Here is a 19,539-nt window from a genome sequence, read left to right on the forward strand (position 1 = left end):
GCTTCTTCTCGCCCTGGGTTAATAGCAACAGATCAACTTGTCGCGGTTCCTCAACTCTATTGGAACTCACGTAAAGAGGGAAAACCTCATTCTCATAACCGAATATATTAAGCGAAAAGTTATTTACACGCTCAAATTTTTCTAATTTTGCGGCATTTACTTCCACGGGGAATGTAATGCCGACCATGTCTAATTCACCGCTATACTCTAGATACTTTGTTACACGACGGGGGTTTTCATTTTTAGGGTGTAAATGAGCCAAAATTGACCATAGGAAACACTTATTGCCTGTGTTTTGCACAATGATAAGCGCTTTTTTCAAAGCGAGTTTCTTAGGGGTTTCGAAGTACGTGCCTCCGTGAAGCGGAAGGTACGTTATAATATTAATTTGAATAAATAAGATCCTATCTAGTACCCACCCGCTACCAGTCTCCTCATACTCTTCCATTAAACGTTTCAGGGTCAAAATTCATAAGTCCATCTGTCCGGGGATAACGTCAGGCGTTAAAACTGCTAAGTTTCGGGTCCTGTGATAGATCAAACATTCCGCTTCCTCATCAGTCGGTGTAGCGAGCCCTGATAGTTAAATACCACTTAATACCCCGATCCATCGACAATTTATCACGTAAATAATTTTTTATCGCTACCCTATGTCTAGCTATATACTGATCTACGTCAGTCTCGACCGCTACAGGTGTGAATCGTGCACAAAAAATAGCGTTACCAGGAACCTCCGACTCCTCTAGCTGGTCGTGAAGGGGGGCTTCTGGCGAGGCGACGATAGGTTCAGGGTCCTCCGGCGGTTGCCCTCCACCCTCCTGTTGATCTATGAAGTGCTGAATGTCACGGGCCTCTTGACTCGAAAGTTCCGCAAAGCCCTCCTCCTCCTCCCAGCTCATGAAAAGGTTAAGGTCACGGGCCTCCTGGCTCGAAAGCTCCGGAAAGTCTCCCTCCTGACTAGTTTCATCTGCTGTGGACTCTTCAACACCTCGGACGTGCTCGCGCATGTGCATATCGGTCTCGTTTTGGCCGTCGACCCACTTGTCGCAAATATAACATGCGATCCGAGGTGAAGAGGGAGTGTCGTCCAGTGTGACGACTTCGATGCCATCCTCTTCCCGCTCCATGAACTCATGCAGTGCACGATTCAAATCGTCAGGTAGTTCATCTAGATTTTGGGATGATAGGTCCGGAAGGGGGGGTGTCGCCGGAAGGGGAACCAAAAACGTGGGGAGAGGTGGGGGAACGGAATCGGGAGAGGAGTGGGTGGCGACTTCAGAAAGTGAACCAAAAACAGAGGGAGGAGTTGGGAGAATAGGTTTTGGGGTGGAATGGCTAAGTTTCGGCCGCTTGGCCTCGGGAGGGGTTAAACGATTACCCCTACTCATGATAAGCTCACACATAGCTCGGGCTTTCTGGGCATTTAACACTTCCTTGCTTAAAGGAGCCTCAGAGAAATAAAGAGATGGCGAGGGAGGGGACAAACTACTTTCCCTACTCTTGATGAGGTCGCGCATAATTTGAACCTCCACGCTATCTAGCTCCACCGAGCTTATGGAATGTCCCGAGAAATTAAGTGATAACCTGCTAGGGTGTTCGGTAAAGTGTGGGACCGGGATGATAGAGACAGGGGTTGGTGGAACTGAAATGTTCGTGAGGGGAGGAGAAATGGAAATTGGAATGTTTGCGAGGGAAGGAGAACCGGAAGTTGGAACGTCCTTAAGGGTGTGAGAAACGGGGCTAAGGGTGGAGTCAGAGTCCGAACTAGAGCTAGATAGGTTGAACACAGCACGCTTTCTACCTTTCGAGTGGTTGCCAGCCACATGGGCAGCTAAAGTGGCGCGTCTCGTAAAACTCTTTAGGCATTGCAGACACTTAAACAAAATCCCCTCATGCTTTTCCCTTATATGCCTCGTAAGGTCCCATGATCTAACATATTCGCGCTCACAAGCGCTGCACTTAAACATTCTAAAGATTAACTCTCTTTAAAGGCGGTAAAAAAATATCTATCTTAATCTCGGGACAGAATTAACTATGTCTTAAAGACAGTAAAAAATCTATCTTAATCTGGGATCGGAAATAACTATGTCTTTTAAAGACAATAAAAAAATCTATCTTAATCCCACAGATAATTACAAGTATTTTCGGTGCTAGACCGTAAAAGTTTCACTTACCTTCTTCAAAGAATGGCTAATAGAAACTTGGGAACAGTCAGGAAGTTGTCCAGAACAGAAAATGAATAGCTGATGTACACGCCGGGGCTTCTATACTCTTGGCGTGATAAGATGTTCAACTATCGTGGATCAGGGAATTTCACACTTGTATCACGTGACAATCTGCGTCTTGCTTTGAGACGGGATTTTAAACTTCAATATAGTTGATTTTTCGCAAGTCTCCTATCGTGAACATAGATTATTCCCCCAAATATTGCCGACTGTAACTGTTTACTTGGCTTACCATGAAAGACCTCTATCATGGCTTATATTTCAAATTCTTGATGGTATCGACCTTTTATTTACTCGTAGTCGGAGGTTTCCATGTTTTCACACGCGCCTATCATGTTTTCGAAAACATATCTAGTTGTTTCCGCTTCATCAATAAGCGTTTCCTAACCAAAAAACATTTCCTACACCCGTTGCAGTTATTTACATTTCAGTTTCCTATCTCTGCAATGATTGTTCTAAAAAATATATGTCTATATCATGAATAAATATGAACTATAAAATTTGAATATTTATTAACTTTAATTAAAAATTGGAAATATGCTTATACTTAGAATAATGAGAATATGTTAAATTTCAATATTTATTATTTAAATTTACGTCAATACAATATTTTACAAGAATGTTTTTGAGTTACATTCACTTTTAGAAACCATTTGCTTACAGAGTTGAAAACTTAAGAAGGAGTTATTAAAAATGTTAATTATCATCTCTTTATTTAAATTTGACACGGCATTAGAATAATGTTCATCTACACGTTCACTCCATTCCGTCATTATGCAATCATGTTGCATCTGCGATGGGTGGTCTATAAAGCATCCATTGCAGGTGTTCTTGATTCCCTCAGTCAGTTGCTGTATAACTATCTCCTTAATCGCGCTCTCTACACGTTTTGATTCAGTAAGGAATGTAACCACCTGAATGTGTTTTTCCAGTAAGTTTCCCCATAGGTATGACCCTATAGCGAATCCATTCCTAGTCGGGTAGTGAATCCCATAGTTGGCTCCTTTACCCGGGATTACTTGACGAATATTTAACGTTTTCCTATCCTGGTAAGTTACAAGCTGAATTCGCTTGTCCACCGACCCTTCGAAAAAGCTCGTGGTAGGTTGAGCCTCATCCTTCTCGAAAAATTCATTTATGGTATCCCTCATCTCATAAAGTTGCATGTACTCGTCCTCACTTAATATAATCCCAGTAGAACCATCCGTCATTCCTAGTCTAATATTGCAGTCCGCTGTTACGCTGACCGATTTAGTTGAGCAAATCTCGAAAACGTCGGAGTTATCAATAAATAATCACATAGAATTAAGACGCGAACTTAAATTTAAACATAACACTAAAGGAGAGAGTATACTTACATTTCGATGAGTGCTTGAAGACTCGTAAAATGCCTTATCCTCAAACCCACCACGTGTTTTATACGTTCGAGGCACATCGTCAAAAGTCAATATGGCACATGGTCTTGAGCCTAACACTTGGCGGGGGTTTACCATGACGTTGACGGTCACGTTGTCGAAAGACAATGTGACATCGTCTTAAGCCTAACACTTGGCGGGGTTTTACCATGACGCTGATGGTCACGTTGTTGAAAGTCGATACCTAACTTAAGCCTAACTTCCCGAGCACGTGACATGGATTTTAACCGCCATAATTCAAAAGTGGATTCCTTATCAGTGATGTCATGCATTTATTATTTTCTTCAAAAATTAAGATAAGACACGCCAACGTGAATAGATAACCCTATCTCAAGTGTTCGAAATGAGATTACACGTCTTCATGAGATTACACGCCAATCTCCCCTTTCAGTTCACGCCAACTCCGACATCACGTCTTTCAGGCCAATTTCCCCCACCAGCCCACGCCAAGTCCTACGTCACGCCAATTTCCCACGCCGCTGTTTGGGGAGTAACACTTAGATACTACTGACCATCGTGATTAGACATAATAATAAGCTAGATCTCTTGGAAAACTTTATATTAACACGTGTCTATGGTGTAGTGGTTATCACGTCCGCTTTACACGCGGATGGTCTCAGGTTCGAGCCCTGGTAGATACATGTTTTGACCATCGTGATTGGACATAATAATAAGCTAGATCTCTTGGAAAACTCTGCTTGACAACGTATCTATGGTTTAGTGGTTATCACGTCCGCCTAACACGCAAACGGTCCCAGGTTCGAGCTCTGGTAGATACATGTTTTGACCATCGTGATTGGACATAATAATAAGCTAGATCTCTTTGAAAACTCAGAGTAACGAAGTAACTATGGTGTAGTGGTTATCACGTCCGCTTTACACGCGGAAGGTCTCAGGTTCGAGCCCTGATACATACATGTTTTGACCATCGTGATTAGACATAATAATAAAGTAGATCTCTTGGAAAACTAAGAATAACCAAATATCTATGGTGTAGTGGTTATCACGTCCGCTTTACACGCGGAAGGTCTCAGGTTCGACCCCTGATAGATACATGTTTTGACCATCGTGATTGGACATAATAACAAGCTAAATCTCTTTTGGAAAACTCTGGTAGACAACGTATCTATGGTTTAGTGGTTACCACGTCCGCCTAACACGCAAACGGTCCCAGGTTCAAGCCCTGGTAGATACATGTTTTGACCATCGTGATTAGACATAATAATAAGGTACATCTCTTCGAAAACTCAGAAACTAAGTATCTATGGTTTAGTGGTTATCACGTCCGCCTAACACGCAAACGGTCCCAGGTTCGAGCCCTGGTAGATACATGTTTTGACCTTCGTGATTGGACATAATAATAAGCTAGATCTCTTGGAAAACTTAGAATAACCAAGTATCTATGGTGTAGTGGTTATCACGTCCGCCTAACACGCGGAAGGTCCCAGGTTCGAGACCTGGTAGATAAATGTTTTGACCATCGTGATTGGACATAATAATAATCTAGATCTCTTGGAAAACTAAGAATAACCAAATATCTATGGTGTAGTGGTTATCACGTCCGCTTTACACGCGGAAGGTCTCAAGTTCGAGCCCTGATAGATACATGTTTTGACCATCGTGATTGGACATAATAATAAGCTAGATCTCTTTTGGAAAACTCTGGTTGACAACGTATCTATGGTTTAGTGGTTATCACGTCCGCTTCACACGCGAAAGGACCCAGGTTCGAGCCCTGGTAGATACATGTTTTGACCATCGTGATTGGACATAATAATAAGCTAGATCTCTTGGAAAACTCAGAATAACCAAGTATCTATGGTGTAGTGGTTATCACGTCCGCCTAACACGCGGAAGGTCCCAGGTTCGAGCCCTGATAGTTACATGTTTTGACCATCGTGATTAGACATAAAAAAGGTACCTCTCTTCGAAAACTCTGTAAGATAAAGTATCTATGGTTTAGTGGTTATCACGTCCGCCTTACACGCGGAAGGTGCTAGGTTCGAGCCCTGGAAGATACATATTTTGACCATCGTGATTAGATATAATAATAAGATAGATCTCTTGGAAAACTTTATATTAACACGTATCTATGGTGTAGTGGTTATCACGTCCGCTTCACACGCGGAAGGACCCAGGTTCGAGCCCTGGTAGATACATGTTTTGACCATCGTGATTGGACATAATAATAAGCTAGATCTCTTGGAGAACTCAGAATAACCTTGTATCTATGGTGTAGTGGTTATCAAGTCCGCGTTACACGCGGAAGGTCTCAGGTTCGAGCCTTGATAGATACATGTTTTGACCATCGTGATTGGACATAATAATAAGCTAGATCTCTTGGAAAAGTCTGCTTGACAACGTATCTATGGTTTAGTGGTTATCACGTCCGCCTAACACGCAAACGGTCCCAGGTTCGAGCCCTGGTAGATACATGTTTTGACCATCGTGATTGGACATAATAATAAGCTAGATCTCTTGGAAAACTCAGAATAACCAAGTATCTATGGTGTAGTGGTTATCACGTCCGCCTAACACGCGGAAGGTCCCAGGTTCGAGCCCTGATAGATACATGTTTTGACCATCGTGAATAGACATAAAAATAAGGTACGTCTCTTCGAAAACTCTGTAAGACAAAGGATCTATGGTTTAGTGGTTATCCCGTCCGCCTTACACGAGGAAGGTCCTAGGTTCGAGCCCTGGTAGATACATATTTTGACCATCGTGATTAGATATAATAATAAGATAGATCTCTTGGAAAACTTTATATTAACACTTATCTATGGTGTAGTGGTTATCAGGTCCGCTTCACACGCGGAAGGACCCCGGTTCGAGCCCTGGTAGATACTTGTTTTGACCATCGTGATTGGACATAATAATAAGCTAGATCTCTTGGAGAATTCAGAATAACCTTGTATCTATGGTGTAGTGGTTATCAAGTCCGCGTTACACGCGGAAGGTCTCAAGTTCGAGCCTTGATAGATACATGTTTTGACCATCGTGATTTTACATAATAATAAGCTAGATCTCTTGGAAAACTCAGAAACTAAGTATCTATGGTTTAGTGGTTATCACGTCCGCCTAACACGCAAACGGTCCCAGGTTCGAGCCCTGGTAGATACATGTTTTGACCATCGTGATTAGACATAATAATAAGGTACATCTCTTCGAAAACTCAGAAACTAAGTATATATGGTTTAGTGGTTATCACGTCCGCCTAACACGCAAACGGTCCCAGGTTCGAGCCCTGGTAGATACATGTTTTGACCATCGTGATTGGACATAATAATAAGCTAGATCTCTTGGAAAACTCAGAACAACCAAGTATCTATGGTGTAGTGGTTATCACGTCCGCCTAACAGGCGGAAGGTCCCAGGTTCGAGCCCTGATAGATACATGTTTTGACCATCGTGATTAGACATAAAAATAAGGTACGTCTCTTCGAAAACTCTGTAGGACAAAGGATCTATGGTTTAGTGGTTATCACGTCCGCCTCACACGAGGAAGGTCCTAGGTTCGAGCCCTGGTAGATACATATTTTGACCATCGTGATTAGATATAATAATAAGATAGATCTCTTGGAAAACTTTATATTAACACGTATCTATGGTGTAGTGGTTATCACCTCCGCTTCACACGCGGAAGGACCCAGGTTCGAGCCCTGGTAGATACATGTTTTGACCATCGTGATTGGACATAATAATAAGCTAGATCTCTTGGAGAACTCTGAATAACCTTGTATCTATGGTGTAGTGGTTATCAAGTCCGCGTTACACGCGGAAGGTCTCAGGTTCGAGCCTTGATAGATACATGTTTTGACCACCGTGATTGGACATAATAATAAGCTAGATCTCTTGGAAAAGTCTGCTTGACAACGTATCTATGGTTTAGTGGTTATCACGTCCGCCTAACACGCAAACGGTCCCAGGTTCGAGCCCTGGTAGATACATGTTTTGACCATCGTGATTGGACATAATAATAAGCTAGATCTCTTGGAAAACTCAGAATAACCAATTATCTATGGTGTAGTGGTTATCACGTCCGCTTCACACGCGGAAGGACCCAGGTTCGAGCCCTGGTAGATACATGTTTTGCCCATCGTGATTGGACATAATAATGAGCTAGATCTCTTGGAGAATTCAGAATAATCTTGTATCTATGGTGTAGTGGTTATCAAGTCCGCGTTACACGCGGAAGGTCTCAAGTTCGAGCCTTGATAGATACATGTTTTGACCATCGTGATTAGACATAATAATAAGGTACATCTCTTCGAAAACTCAAAAACAAAGTATATATGGTTTAGTGGTTATCACGTCCGCCTAACACGCAAACGGTCCCAGGTTCGAGACCTGGTAGATAAATGTTTTGACCATCGTGATTGGACATAATAATAATCTAGATCTCTTGGAAAACTAAGAATAACCAAATATCTATGGTGTAGTGGTTATCACGTCCGCTTTACACGCGGAAGGTCTCAAGTTCGAGCCCTGATAGATACATGTTTTGACCATCGTGATTGGACATAATAATAAGCTAGATCTCTTTTGGAAAACTCTGGTTGACAACGTATCTATGGTTTAGTGGTTATCACGTCCGCTTCACACGCGAAAGGACCCAGGTTCGAGCCCTGGTAGATACATGTTTTGACCATCGTGATTGGACATAATAATAAGCTAGATCTCTTGGAAAACTCAGAATAACCAAGTATCTATGGTGTAGTGGTTATCACGTCCGCCTAACACGCGGAAGGTCCCAGGTTCGAGCCCTGATAGTTACATGTTTTGACCATCGTGATTAGACATAAAAAAGGTACCTCTCTTCGAAAACTCTGTAGGATAAAGTATCTATGGTTTAGTGGTTATCACGTCCGCCTTACACGCGGAAGGTTCTAGGTTCGAGCCCTGGAAGATACATATTTTGACCATCGTGATTAGATATAATAATAAGATAGATCTCTTGGAAAACTTTATATTAACACGTATCTATGGTGTAGTGGTTATCACGTCCGCTTCACACGCGGAAGGACCCAGGTTCGAGCCCTGGTAGATACATGTTTTGACCATCGTGATTGGACATAATAATAAGCTAGATCTCTTGGAGAACTCAGAATAACCTTGTATCTATGGTGTAGTGGTTATCAAGTCCGCGTTACACGCGGAAGGTCTCAGGTTCGAGCCTTGATAGATACATGTTTTGACCATCGTGATTGGACATAATAATAAGCTAGATCTCTTGGAAAAGTCTGCTTGACAACGTATCTATGGTTTAGTGGTTATCACGTCCGCCTAACACGCAAACGGTCCCAGGTTCGAGCCCTGGTAGATACATGTTTTGACCATCGTGATTGGACATAATAATAAGCTAGATCTCTTGGAAAACTCAGAATAACCAAGTATCTATGGTGTAGTGGTTATCACGTCCGCCTAACACGCGGAAGGTCCCAGGTTCGAGCCCTGATAGATACATGTTTTAACCATCGTGAATAGACATAAAAATAAGGTACGTCTCTTCGAAAACTCTGTAAGACAAAGGATCTATGGTTTAGTGGTTATCCCGTCCGCCTTACACGAGGAAGGTCCTAGGTTCGAGCCCTGGTAGATACATATTTTGACCATCGTGATTAGATATAATAATAAGATAGATCTCTTGGAAAACTTTATATTAACACTTATCTATGGTGTAGTGGTTATCAGGTCCGCTTCACACGCGGAAGGACCCCGGTTCGAGCCCTGGTAGATACTTGTTTTGACCATCGTGATTGGACATAATAATAAGCTAGATCTCTTGGAGAATTCAGAATAACCTTGTATCTATGGTGTAGTGGTTATCAAGTCCGCGTTACACGCGGAAGGTCTCAAGTTCGAGCCTTGATAGATACATGTTTTGACCATCGTGATTTTACATAATAATAAGCTAGATCTCTTGGAAAACTCAGAAACTAAGTATCTATGGTTTAGTGGTTATCACGTCCGCCTAACACGCAAACGGTCCCAGGTTCGAGCCCTGGTAGATACATGTTTTGACCATCGTGATTAGACATAATAATAAGGTACATCTCTTCGAAAACTCAGAAACTAAGTATATATGGTTTAGTGGTTATCACGTCCGCCTAACACGCAAACGGTCCCAGGTTCGAGCCCTGGTAGATACATGTTTTGACCATCGTGATTGGACATAATAATAAGCTAGATCTCTTGGAAAACTCAGAATAACCAAGTATCTATGGTGTAGTGGTTATCACGTCCGCCTAACAGGCGGAAGGTCCCAGGTTCGAGCCCTGGTAGATACATGTTTTGACCATCGTGATTGGACATAATAATAAGCTAGATCTCTTGGAAAACTCAGAATAACCAATTATCTATGGTGTAGTGGTTATCACGTCCGCTTCACACGCGGAAGGACCCAGGTTCGAGCCCTGGTAGATACATGTTTTGCCCATCGTGATTGGACATAATAATGAGCTAGATCTCTTGGAGAATTCAGAATAATCTTGTATCTATGGTGTAGTGGTTATCAAGTCCGCGTTACACGCGGAAGGTCTCAAGTTCGAGCCTTGATAGATACATGTTTTGACCATCGTGATTAGACATAATAATAAGGTACATCTCTTCGAAAACTCAAAAACAAAGTATATATGGTTTAGTGGTTATCACGTCCGCCTAACACGCAAACGGTCCCAGGTTCGAGACCTGGTAGATAAATGTTTTGACCATCGTGATTGGACATAATAATAATCTAGATCTCTTGGAAAACTAAGAATAACCAAATATCTATGGTGTAGTGGTTATCACGTCCGCTTTACACGCGGAAGGTCTCAAGTTCGAGCCCTGATAGATACATGTTTTGACCATCGTGATTGGACATAATAATAAGCTAGATCTCTTTTGGAAAACTCTGGTTGACAACGTATCTATGGTTTAGTGGTTATCACGTCCGCTTCACACGCGAAAGGACCCAGGTTCGAGCCCTGGTAGATACATGTTTTGACCATCGTGATTGGACATAATAATAAGCTAGATCTCTTGGAAAACTCAGAATAACCAAGTATCTATGGTGTAGTGGTTATCACGTCCGCCTAACACGCGGAAGGTCCCAGGTTCGAGCCCTGATAGTTACATGTTTTGACCATCGTGATTAGACATAAAAAAGGTACCTCTCTTCGAAAACTCTGTAGGATAAAGTATCTATGGTTTAGTGGTTATCACGTCCGCCTTACACGCGGAAGGTTCTAGGTTCGAGCCCTGGAAGATACATATTTTGACCATCGTGATTAGATATAATAATAAGATAGATCTCTTGGAAAACTTTATATTAACACGTATCTATGGTGTAGTGGTTATCACGTCCGCTTCACACGCGGAAGGACCCAGGTTCGAGCCCTGGTAGATACATGTTTTGACCATCGTGATTGGACATAATAATAAGCTAGATCTCTTGGAGAACTCAGAATAACCTTGTATCTATGGTGTAGTGGTTATCAAGTCCGCGTTACACGCGGAAGGTCTCAGGTTCGAGCCTTGATAGATACATGTTTTGACCATCGTGATTGGACATAATAATAAGCTAGATCTCTTGGAAAAGTCTGCTTGACAACGTATCTATGGTTTAGTGGTTATCACGTCCGCCTAACACGCAAACGGTCCCAGGTTCGAGCCCTGGTAGATACATGTTTTGACCATCGTGATTGGACATAATAATAAGCTAGATCTCTTGGAAAACTCAGAATAACCAAGTATCTATGGTGTAGTGGTTATCACGTCCGCCTAACACGCGGAAGGTCCCAGGTTCGAGCCCTGATAGATACATGTTTTAACCATCGTGAATAGACATAAAAATAAGGTACGTCTCTTCGAAAACTCTGTAAGGCAAAGGATCTATGGTTTAGTGGTTATCCCGTCCGCCTTACACGAGGAAGGTCCTAGGTTCGAGCCCTGGTAGATACATATTTTGACCATCGTGATTAGATATAATAATAAGATAGATCTCTTGGAAAACTTTATATTAACACTTATCTATGGTGTAGTGGTTATCAGGTCCGCTTCACACGCGGAAGGACCCCGGTTCGAGCCCTGGTAGATACTTGTTTTGACCATCGTGATTGGACATAATAATAAGCTAGATCTCTTGGAGAATTCAGAATAACCTTGTATCTATGGTGTAGTGGTTATCAAGTCCGCGTTACACGCGGAAGGTCTCAAGTTCGAGCCTTGATAGATACATGTTTTGACCATCGTGATTTTACATAATAATAAGCTAGATCTCTTGGAAAACTCAGAAACTAAGTATCTATGGTTTAGTGGTTATCACGTCCGCCTAACACGCAAACGGTCCCAGGTTCGAGCCCTGGTAGATACATGTTTTGACCATCGTGATTAGACATAATAATAAGGTACATCTCTTCGAAAACTCAGAAACTAAGTATATATGGTTTAGTGGTTATCACGTCCGCCTAACACGCAAACGGTCCCAGGTTCGAGCCCTGGTAGATACATGTTTTGACCATCGTGATTGGACATAATAATAAGCTAGATCTCTTGGAAAACTCAGAATAACCAAGTATCTATGGTGTAGTGGTTATCACGTCCGCCTAACAGGCGGAAGGTCCCAGGTTCGAGCCCTGGTAGATACATGTTTTGACCATCGTGATTGGACATAATAATAAGCTAGATCTCTTGGAAAACTCAGAATAACCAAGTATCTATGGTGTAGTGGTTATCACGTCCGCCTAACACGCGGAAGGTCCCAGGTTCGAGCCCTGATAGATACATGTTTTGACCATCGTGATTAGACATAAAAAAGGTACCTCTCTTCGAAAACTCTGTAAGCTAAAGTATCTATGGTTTAGTGGTTATCACGTCCGCCTTATACGCGGAAGGTGCTAGGTTCGAGCCCTGGAAGATACATATTTTGACCATCGTGATTAGATATAATAATAAGATAGATCTCTTGGAAAACTTTATATTAACACGTATCTATGGTGTAGTGGTTATCACGTCCGCTTCACACGCGGAAGGACCCAGGTTCGAGCCCTGGTAGATACATGTTTTGACCATCGTGATTGGACATAATAATAAGCTAGATCTCTTGGAGAACTCAGAATTACCTTGTATCTATGGTGTAGTGGTTATCAAGTCCGCGTTACACGCGGAAGGTCTCAGGTTCGAGCCTTGATAGATACATGTTTTGACCACCGTGATTGGACATAATAATAAGCTAGATCTCTTGGAAAAGTCTGCTTGACAACGTATCTATGGTTTAGTGGTTATCACGTCCGCCTAACACGCAAACGGTCCCAGGTTCGAGCCCTGGTAGATACATGTTTTGACCATCGTGATTGGACATAATAATAAGCTAGATCTCTTGGAAAACTCAGAATAACCAAGTATCTATGGTGTAGTGGTTATCACGTCCGCCTAACAGGCGGAAGGTCCCAGGTTCGAGCCCTGATAGATACATGTTTTGACCATCGTGATTAGACATAAAAATAAGGTACGTCTCTTCGAAAACTCTGTAGGACAAAGGATCTATGGTTTAGTGGTTATCACGTCCGCCTCACACGAGGAAGGTCCTAGGTTCGAGCCCTGGTAGATACATATTTTGACCATCGTGATTAGATATAATAATAAGATAGATCTCTTGGAAAACTCTATATTAACACTTATCTATGGTGTAGTGGTTATCACGTCCGCTTCACACGCGGAAGGACCCACGTTCGAGCCCTGGTAGATACATTTTTGACCATCGTGATTGGACATAATAATAAGCTAGATCTCTTGGAGAACTCTGAATAACCTTGTATCTATGGTGTAGTGGTTATCAAGTCCGCGTTACACGCGGAAGGTCTCAGGTTCGAGCCTTGATAGGTACATGTTTTGGCCATCGTGATTGGACATAATAATAAGTTAGATCTCTTGGAAAACTCTGCTTGACAACGTATCTACATATTTTGACCATCGTGATTAGATATAATAATAAGATGGATCTCTTGGAAAACTTTATATTAACACGTATCTATGGTGTAGTGGTTATCACGTCCGCTTCACACGCGGAAGGACCCAGGTTCGAGCCCTGGTAGATACATGTTTTGCCCATCGTGATTGGACATAATAATGAGCTAGATCTCTTGGAGAATTCAGAATAATCTTGTATCTATGGTGTAGTGGTTATCAAGTCCGCGTTACACGCGGAAGGTCTCAAGTTCGAGCCTTGATAGATACATGTTCTGACCATCGTGATTAGACATAATAATAAGGTACATCTCTTCGAAAACTCAGAAACAAAGTATATATGGTTTAGTGGTTATCACGTCCGCCTAACACGCAAACGGTCCCAGGTTCGAGCCCTGGTAGATACATGTTTTGACCATCGTGATTGGACATAATAATAAGCTAGATCTCTTGGAAAACTCAGAATAACCAAGTATCTATGGTGTAGTGGTTATCACGTCCGCCTAACACGCGGAAGGTCCCAGGTTCGAGCCCTGATAGATACATGTTTTGACCATCGTGATTAGACATAAAAAAGGTACCTCTCTTCGAAAACTCTGTAAGCTAATGTATCTATGGTTTAGTGGTTATCACGTCCGCCTTATACGCGGAAGGTGCTAGGTTCGAGCCCTGGAAGATACATATTTTGACCATCGTGATTAGATATAATAATAAGATAGATCTCTTGGAAAACTTTATATTAACACGTATCTATGGTGTAGTGGTTATCACGTCCGCTTCACACGCGGAAGGACCCAGGTTCGAGCCCTGGTAGATACATGTTTTGACCATCGTGATTGGACATAATAATAAGCTAGATCTCTTGGAGAACTCAGAATAACCTTGTATCTATGGTGTAGTGGTTAACAAGTCCGCCTTACACGCGGAAGGTCTCAGGTTCGAGCCTTGATAGATACATGTTTTGACCATCGTGATTGGACATAATAATAAGCTAGATCTCTTGGAAAACTCAGAATAAACAAGTATCTATGGTGTAGTGGTTATCACGTCCGCCTAACACGCGGAAGGTCCCAGGTTCGAGCCCTGGTAGATACATGTTTTGACCATCGTGATTGGACATAATAATAAGCTAGATCTCTTGGAGAATTCAGAATAATCTCGTATCTATGGTGTAGTGGTTATCAAGTCCGCGTTACACGCGGAAGGTCTCAAGTTCGAGCCTTGATGGATACATGTTTTGACCATCGTGATTAGACATAATAATAAGGTACATCTCTTCGAAAACTCAGAAACAAAGTATATATGGTTTAGTGGTTATCACGTCCGCCTAACACGCAAACGGTCCCAGGTTCGAGCCCTGGTAGATACATGTTTTGACCATCGTGATTGGACATAATAATAAGCTAGATCTCTTGGAAAACTCAGAATAACCAAGTATCTATGGTGTAGTGGTTATCACGACCGCCTAACACGCGGAAGGTCCCAGGTTCGAGCCCTGATAGATACATGTTTTGACCATCGTGATTAGACATAATAATAAGGTACATCTCTTCGAAAACTCAGAAACAAAGTATATATGGTTTAGTGGTTATCACGTCCGCCTAACACGCAAACGGTCCCAGGTTCGAGCCCTGGTAGATACATGTTTTGACCATCGTGATTGGACATAATAATAAGCTAGATCTCTTGGAAAACTCAGAATAACCAAGTATCTATGGTGTAGTGGTTATCACGTCCGCCTAACACGCGGAAGGTCCCAGGTTCGAGCCCTGATAGATACATGTTTTGACCATCGTGATTAGACATAAAAAAGGTACCTCTCTTCGAAAACTCTGCAAGCTAAAGTATCTATGGTTTAGTGGTTATCACGTCCGGCTTATACGCGGAAGGTGCTAGGTTCGAGCCCTGGAAGATGCATATTTTGACCATCGTGATTAGATATAATAATAAGATAGATATCTTGGAAAACTTTATATTAACACTTATCTATGGTGTAGTGGTTATCACGTCCGCTTCACACGCGGAAGGACCCAGGTTCGAGCCCTGGTAGATACATGTTTTGACCATCGTGATTGGACATAATAATAAGCTAGATCTCTTGGAGAACTCAGAATAACCTTGTATCTATGGTGTAGTGGTTAACAAGTCCGCCTTACACGCGGAAGGTCTCAGGTTCGAGCCTTGATAGATACATGTTTTGACCATCGTGATTGGACATAATAATAAGCTAGATCTCTTGGAAAACTCAGAATAAACAAGTATCTATGGTGTAGTGGTTATCACGTCCGCCTAACACGCGGAAGGTCCCAGGTTCGAGCCCTGATAGATACATGTTTTGACCATCGTGATTAGACATAAAAATAAGGTACGTCTCTTCGAAAACTCTGTAGGACAAAGGATCTATGGTTTAGTGGTTATCACGTCCGCCTCGCACGAGGAAGGTCCTAGGTTCGAGCCCTGGTAGATACATATTTTGACCATCGTGATTAGATATAATAATAAGATAGATCTCTTGGAAAACTTTATATTAACACTTATCTATGGTGTAGTGGTTATCACGTCCGCTTCACACGCGGAAGGACCCAGGTTCGAGCCCTGGTAGATACATGTTTTGACCATCGTGATTGGACATAATAATAAGCTAGATCTCTTGGAGAACTCAGAATAACCTTGTATCTATGGTGTAGTGGTTAACAAGTCCGCCTTACACGCGGAAGGTCTCAGGTTCGAGCCTTGATAGATACATGTTTTGACCATCGTGATTGGACATAATAATAAGCTAGATCTCTTGGAAAAGTCTGCTTGACAACGTATCTATGGTTTAGTGGTTATCACGTCCGCCTAACACGCAAACGGTCCCAGGTTCGAGCCCTGGTAGATACATGTTTTGACCATCGTGATTGGACATAATAATAAGCTAGGCCTCTTGGAAAACTTAGGATAACCAAGTATCTATGGTGTAGTGGTTATCTAGTCCGCTTTACACGCAGAAGGTCCCAGGTTCGAGCCTGGGTAGAAGCACCTTTTGACCACCGTGATTAGACATAATAATAGGATAGATCTCTTCGAAAACTCAGAATAGCCAAGATTCTTTGTTGTAGTGGTTGTCACGTCCGCTTTACATGCGGAAGATCTCAGGTTCGAGTTCTGATAAATACATGTTTTGACCATCGTAATTGGACTTAATAATAAGCTAGATCTCTTGGAAAACTCAGAATAACGAAGTATCTATGGTGTAGTGCTTATCACGTCCGCTTCACACGCGGAAAGATCCAGGTTCAAGCCCTGGTAGATACATGTTTTGACCATCGTGATTGGACATAATAATAAGCTAGATCTCTTGGAAAACTCTGTTTGACAACGGATCTATGGTTTAGTGGTTATCACGTCCGCCTAACACGCAAACGGTCCCAGGTTCGCGCCCTGGTTGATACATGTTTCGACCAACGTGATTTGACATAATAATAAGGTAGATCTCTTGGAAAACTTAGGATAACCAAGTATCTATGGTGTAGTGGTTATCTAGTCCGCTTTACACGCAGAAGGTCCCAGGTTCGAGCCCGGGTAGAAGCACCTTTTGACCACCGTGATTAGACATAATAATAGGATAGATCTCTTCGAAAACTCAGAATAGCCAAGATTCTTTGTTGTAGTGGTTGTCACGTCCGCTTTACATGCGGAAGATCTCAGGTTCGAGTTCTGATAAATACATGTTTTGACCATCGTAATTGGACATAATAATAAGCTAGATCTCTTGGAAAACTCAGAATAACGAAGTATCTATGGTGTAGTGCTTATCACGTCCGCTTCACACGCGGAAAGATCCAGGTTCAAGCCCTGGTAGATACATGTTTTGACCATCGTGATTGGACATAATAATAAGCTAGATCTCTTGGAAAACTCTGTTTGACAACGGATCTATGGTTTAGTGGTTATCACGTCCGCCTAACACGCAAACGGTCCCAGGTTCGCGCCCTGGTTGATACATGTTTTGACCAACGTGATTTGACATAATAGTAAGGTAGATCTCTTCGAAAACTCAGAATAGCCAAGTATCTTTGTTGTAGTGGTTATCACGTCCGCTTTACACGCGGAAGATCTCAGGTTCGAGTTCTGATAGATACATGTTTTGACCATCGTGATTGGACATAATAATAACCTAGATCTCTTGGAAAACTCAGAATAACGAAGTATCTATGGTGTAGTGGTTATCACGTCCGTCTAACACGCGGAAGATCTCAGGTTCGAGTTCTGATAGATACATGTTTTGACCATCGTGATTGGACATAATAATAAGCTATATCTCTTGGAGAACTAAGAACAACCTAGTATCTATGGTGTAGTGGTTATCAAGTCCGCGTTACACGCGGAAGGTCTCAGGTTCGAGCCTTGATAGATACATGTTTTGACCATCGTGATTGGACATAATAATAAGCTAGATCTCTTGGAAAACTCTACTTAACAACGTATCTATGGTTTAGTGGTTATCACGTCCGCCTAACACGCAAACGGTCCCAGGTTCGAGCCCTGGTAGATGCATCTTTTGACCACCGTGATTAGACATAATAATAGGATAGATCTCTTCGAAAACTCAGAATACCCAAGTATCTTTGTTGTAGTGGTTATCACGTCCGCTTTACATGCGGAAGATCTCAGGTTCGAGTTCTGATAAATACATGTTTTGACCATCGTGATTGGACATAATAATAAGCTAGATCTCTTGGAAAACTCAGAATAACGAAGTATCTATGGTGTAGTGGTTATCACGTCCGCCTAACACGCGGAAGATCTCAGGTTCGAGTTCTGATAGATACATGTTTTGACCATCGTGATTGGACTTAATAATAAGCTAGATCTCTTGGAAAACTCTGTTTGAGAACGTATCTATGGTTTAGTGGTTATCACGTCCGCCTAACACGCAAACGGTCCCAGGTTCGCGCCCCCGTAGATACATGTTTCGACCATCGTGATTGGACATAATAAAAAGCTAGATCTCTTGGAAAACTCAGAAACTAAGTATCTATGGTTTAGTGGTTATCACGTCCGCCTAACACGCAAACGGTCCCAGGTTCGAGCCCTGGGAGATACATGTTTTGACCATCGTGATTAGACATAATAATAAGGTACATCCCTTCGAAAACTCAGAAACAAAGTATCTATGGTTTAGTGGGTATCACGTCCGCCTAACACGCAAACGGTCCCAGGTTCGAGCCCTGGTAGATACATGTTTTGACCATCGTGATTGGACATAATAATAAGCTAGATCTCTTTGAAAACTCAGATTAGCGAAGTAACTATTGTGTTGTGGTTATCACGTCCGCTTTACACGCGGAAGCACCCAGGTTCGAGCCCTGGTAGATACATGTTTTGACCATCGTGATTAGGCATAATAATAAGGTTAGATCTCTTCGAAAACTCAGAATAGCCAAGTATCTTTGTTGTAGTGGTTATCACGTCCGCTTTACACGCGGAAGATCTCAGGTTCGAGTTCTGATAGATACATGTTTTGACCATCGTGATTGGACATAATAATAACCTAGATCTCTTGGAAAACTCAGAATAACGAAGTATCTATGGTGTAGTGGTTATCACGTCCGTCTAACACGCGGAAGATCTCAGGTTCGAGTTCTGATAGATACATGTTTTGACCATCGTGATTGGACATAATAATAAGCTATATCTCTTGGAGAACTCAGAACAACCTAGTATCTATGGTGTAGTGGTTATCAAGTCCGCGTTACACGCGGAAGGTCTCAGGTTCGAGCCTTGATAGATACATGTTTTGACCATCGTGATTGGACATAATAATAAGCTAGATCTCTTGGAAAACTCAGAATAACCAAGTATCTATGGTGTAGTGGTTATCACGTCCGCCTAACACGCGGAAGATCTCAGGTTCGAGTTCTGATAGATACATGTTTCGACCATCGTGATTGGACATAATAATAAGCT

At 42.1% G+C, this 19,539-nt stretch overlaps 28 non-coding genes across 28 annotated transcripts; all 28 read left to right on the forward strand.

Annotated features, from left to right (window-relative positions):
* Window positions 1-4,208: 4,208 nt before the first annotated feature.
* Window positions 4,209-4,281, forward strand: TRNAV-UAC (transfer RNA valine (anticodon UAC)). The gene has a single exon. It is a non-coding gene; the product is annotated as a tRNA-Val (tRNA).
* A 1,033-nt stretch (window positions 4,282-5,314) lies between these two features.
* On the forward strand, window positions 5,315-5,387 carry TRNAV-CAC (transfer RNA valine (anticodon CAC)). Its single transcript has one exon. It is a non-coding gene; the product is annotated as a tRNA-Val (tRNA).
* Window positions 5,388-5,726: 339 nt separating this feature from the next.
* Window positions 5,727-5,799, forward strand: TRNAV-CAC (transfer RNA valine (anticodon CAC)). The gene has a single exon. It is a non-coding gene; the product is annotated as a tRNA-Val (tRNA).
* A 341-nt stretch (window positions 5,800-6,140) lies between these two features.
* Window positions 6,141-6,213, forward strand: TRNAV-AAC (transfer RNA valine (anticodon AAC)). The gene has a single exon. It is a non-coding gene; the product is annotated as a tRNA-Val (tRNA).
* Window positions 6,214-7,240: 1,027 nt separating this feature from the next.
* On the forward strand, window positions 7,241-7,313 carry TRNAV-CAC (transfer RNA valine (anticodon CAC)). The gene has a single exon. It is a non-coding gene; the product is annotated as a tRNA-Val (tRNA).
* Window positions 7,314-7,654: 341 nt separating this feature from the next.
* Window positions 7,655-7,727, forward strand: TRNAV-CAC (transfer RNA valine (anticodon CAC)). The gene has a single exon. It is a non-coding gene; the product is annotated as a tRNA-Val (tRNA).
* Window positions 7,728-8,206: 479 nt separating this feature from the next.
* TRNAV-CAC (transfer RNA valine (anticodon CAC)) lies at window positions 8,207-8,279 on the forward strand. The gene has a single exon. It is a non-coding gene; the product is annotated as a tRNA-Val (tRNA).
* A 339-nt stretch (window positions 8,280-8,618) lies between these two features.
* TRNAV-CAC (transfer RNA valine (anticodon CAC)) lies at window positions 8,619-8,691 on the forward strand. Its single transcript has one exon. It is a non-coding gene; the product is annotated as a tRNA-Val (tRNA).
* Window positions 8,692-9,032: 341 nt separating this feature from the next.
* Window positions 9,033-9,105, forward strand: TRNAV-AAC (transfer RNA valine (anticodon AAC)). Its single transcript has one exon. It is a non-coding gene; the product is annotated as a tRNA-Val (tRNA).
* Window positions 9,106-9,856: 751 nt separating this feature from the next.
* Window positions 9,857-9,929, forward strand: TRNAV-AAC (transfer RNA valine (anticodon AAC)). The gene has a single exon. It is a non-coding gene; the product is annotated as a tRNA-Val (tRNA).
* Window positions 9,930-9,994: 65 nt separating this feature from the next.
* On the forward strand, window positions 9,995-10,067 carry TRNAV-CAC (transfer RNA valine (anticodon CAC)). The gene has a single exon. It is a non-coding gene; the product is annotated as a tRNA-Val (tRNA).
* Window positions 10,068-10,546: 479 nt separating this feature from the next.
* TRNAV-CAC (transfer RNA valine (anticodon CAC)) lies at window positions 10,547-10,619 on the forward strand. The gene has a single exon. It is a non-coding gene; the product is annotated as a tRNA-Val (tRNA).
* A 339-nt stretch (window positions 10,620-10,958) lies between these two features.
* On the forward strand, window positions 10,959-11,031 carry TRNAV-CAC (transfer RNA valine (anticodon CAC)). The gene has a single exon. It is a non-coding gene; the product is annotated as a tRNA-Val (tRNA).
* Window positions 11,032-11,372: 341 nt separating this feature from the next.
* TRNAV-AAC (transfer RNA valine (anticodon AAC)) lies at window positions 11,373-11,445 on the forward strand. The gene has a single exon. It is a non-coding gene; the product is annotated as a tRNA-Val (tRNA).
* A 751-nt stretch (window positions 11,446-12,196) lies between these two features.
* TRNAV-AAC (transfer RNA valine (anticodon AAC)) lies at window positions 12,197-12,269 on the forward strand. The gene has a single exon. It is a non-coding gene; the product is annotated as a tRNA-Val (tRNA).
* Window positions 12,270-12,334: 65 nt separating this feature from the next.
* On the forward strand, window positions 12,335-12,407 carry TRNAV-AAC (transfer RNA valine (anticodon AAC)). Its single transcript has one exon. It is a non-coding gene; the product is annotated as a tRNA-Val (tRNA).
* A 201-nt stretch (window positions 12,408-12,608) lies between these two features.
* TRNAV-CAC (transfer RNA valine (anticodon CAC)) lies at window positions 12,609-12,681 on the forward strand. The gene has a single exon. It is a non-coding gene; the product is annotated as a tRNA-Val (tRNA).
* Window positions 12,682-13,298: 617 nt separating this feature from the next.
* On the forward strand, window positions 13,299-13,371 carry TRNAV-CAC (transfer RNA valine (anticodon CAC)). The gene has a single exon. It is a non-coding gene; the product is annotated as a tRNA-Val (tRNA).
* Window positions 13,372-13,647: 276 nt separating this feature from the next.
* TRNAV-CAC (transfer RNA valine (anticodon CAC)) lies at window positions 13,648-13,720 on the forward strand. The gene has a single exon. It is a non-coding gene; the product is annotated as a tRNA-Val (tRNA).
* A 339-nt stretch (window positions 13,721-14,059) lies between these two features.
* On the forward strand, window positions 14,060-14,132 carry TRNAV-AAC (transfer RNA valine (anticodon AAC)). The gene has a single exon. It is a non-coding gene; the product is annotated as a tRNA-Val (tRNA).
* Window positions 14,133-14,333: 201 nt separating this feature from the next.
* On the forward strand, window positions 14,334-14,406 carry TRNAV-CAC (transfer RNA valine (anticodon CAC)). Its single transcript has one exon. It is a non-coding gene; the product is annotated as a tRNA-Val (tRNA).
* Window positions 14,407-14,609: 203 nt separating this feature from the next.
* Window positions 14,610-14,682, forward strand: TRNAV-AAC (transfer RNA valine (anticodon AAC)). Its single transcript has one exon. It is a non-coding gene; the product is annotated as a tRNA-Val (tRNA).
* A 613-nt stretch (window positions 14,683-15,295) lies between these two features.
* On the forward strand, window positions 15,296-15,368 carry TRNAV-AAC (transfer RNA valine (anticodon AAC)). The gene has a single exon. It is a non-coding gene; the product is annotated as a tRNA-Val (tRNA).
* A 201-nt stretch (window positions 15,369-15,569) lies between these two features.
* On the forward strand, window positions 15,570-15,642 carry TRNAV-CAC (transfer RNA valine (anticodon CAC)). The gene has a single exon. It is a non-coding gene; the product is annotated as a tRNA-Val (tRNA).
* A 203-nt stretch (window positions 15,643-15,845) lies between these two features.
* On the forward strand, window positions 15,846-15,918 carry TRNAV-AAC (transfer RNA valine (anticodon AAC)). Its single transcript has one exon. It is a non-coding gene; the product is annotated as a tRNA-Val (tRNA).
* A 203-nt stretch (window positions 15,919-16,121) lies between these two features.
* TRNAV-CAC (transfer RNA valine (anticodon CAC)) lies at window positions 16,122-16,194 on the forward strand. The gene has a single exon. It is a non-coding gene; the product is annotated as a tRNA-Val (tRNA).
* Window positions 16,195-16,811: 617 nt separating this feature from the next.
* TRNAV-CAC (transfer RNA valine (anticodon CAC)) lies at window positions 16,812-16,884 on the forward strand. The gene has a single exon. It is a non-coding gene; the product is annotated as a tRNA-Val (tRNA).
* Window positions 16,885-17,363: 479 nt separating this feature from the next.
* On the forward strand, window positions 17,364-17,436 carry TRNAV-CAC (transfer RNA valine (anticodon CAC)). Its single transcript has one exon. It is a non-coding gene; the product is annotated as a tRNA-Val (tRNA).
* The last annotated feature ends 2,103 nt before the right edge of the window (window positions 17,437-19,539 follow it).

This window comes from Phalangium opilio, unplaced genomic scaffold (assembly GCF_054372755.1).
Source record: "Phalangium opilio isolate 3A_F unplaced genomic scaffold, DU_Popi_V2 ptg000230l_1, whole genome shotgun sequence".
NCBI classification, from domain to species: domain Eukaryota; kingdom Metazoa; phylum Arthropoda; class Arachnida; order Opiliones; family Phalangiidae; genus Phalangium; species Phalangium opilio.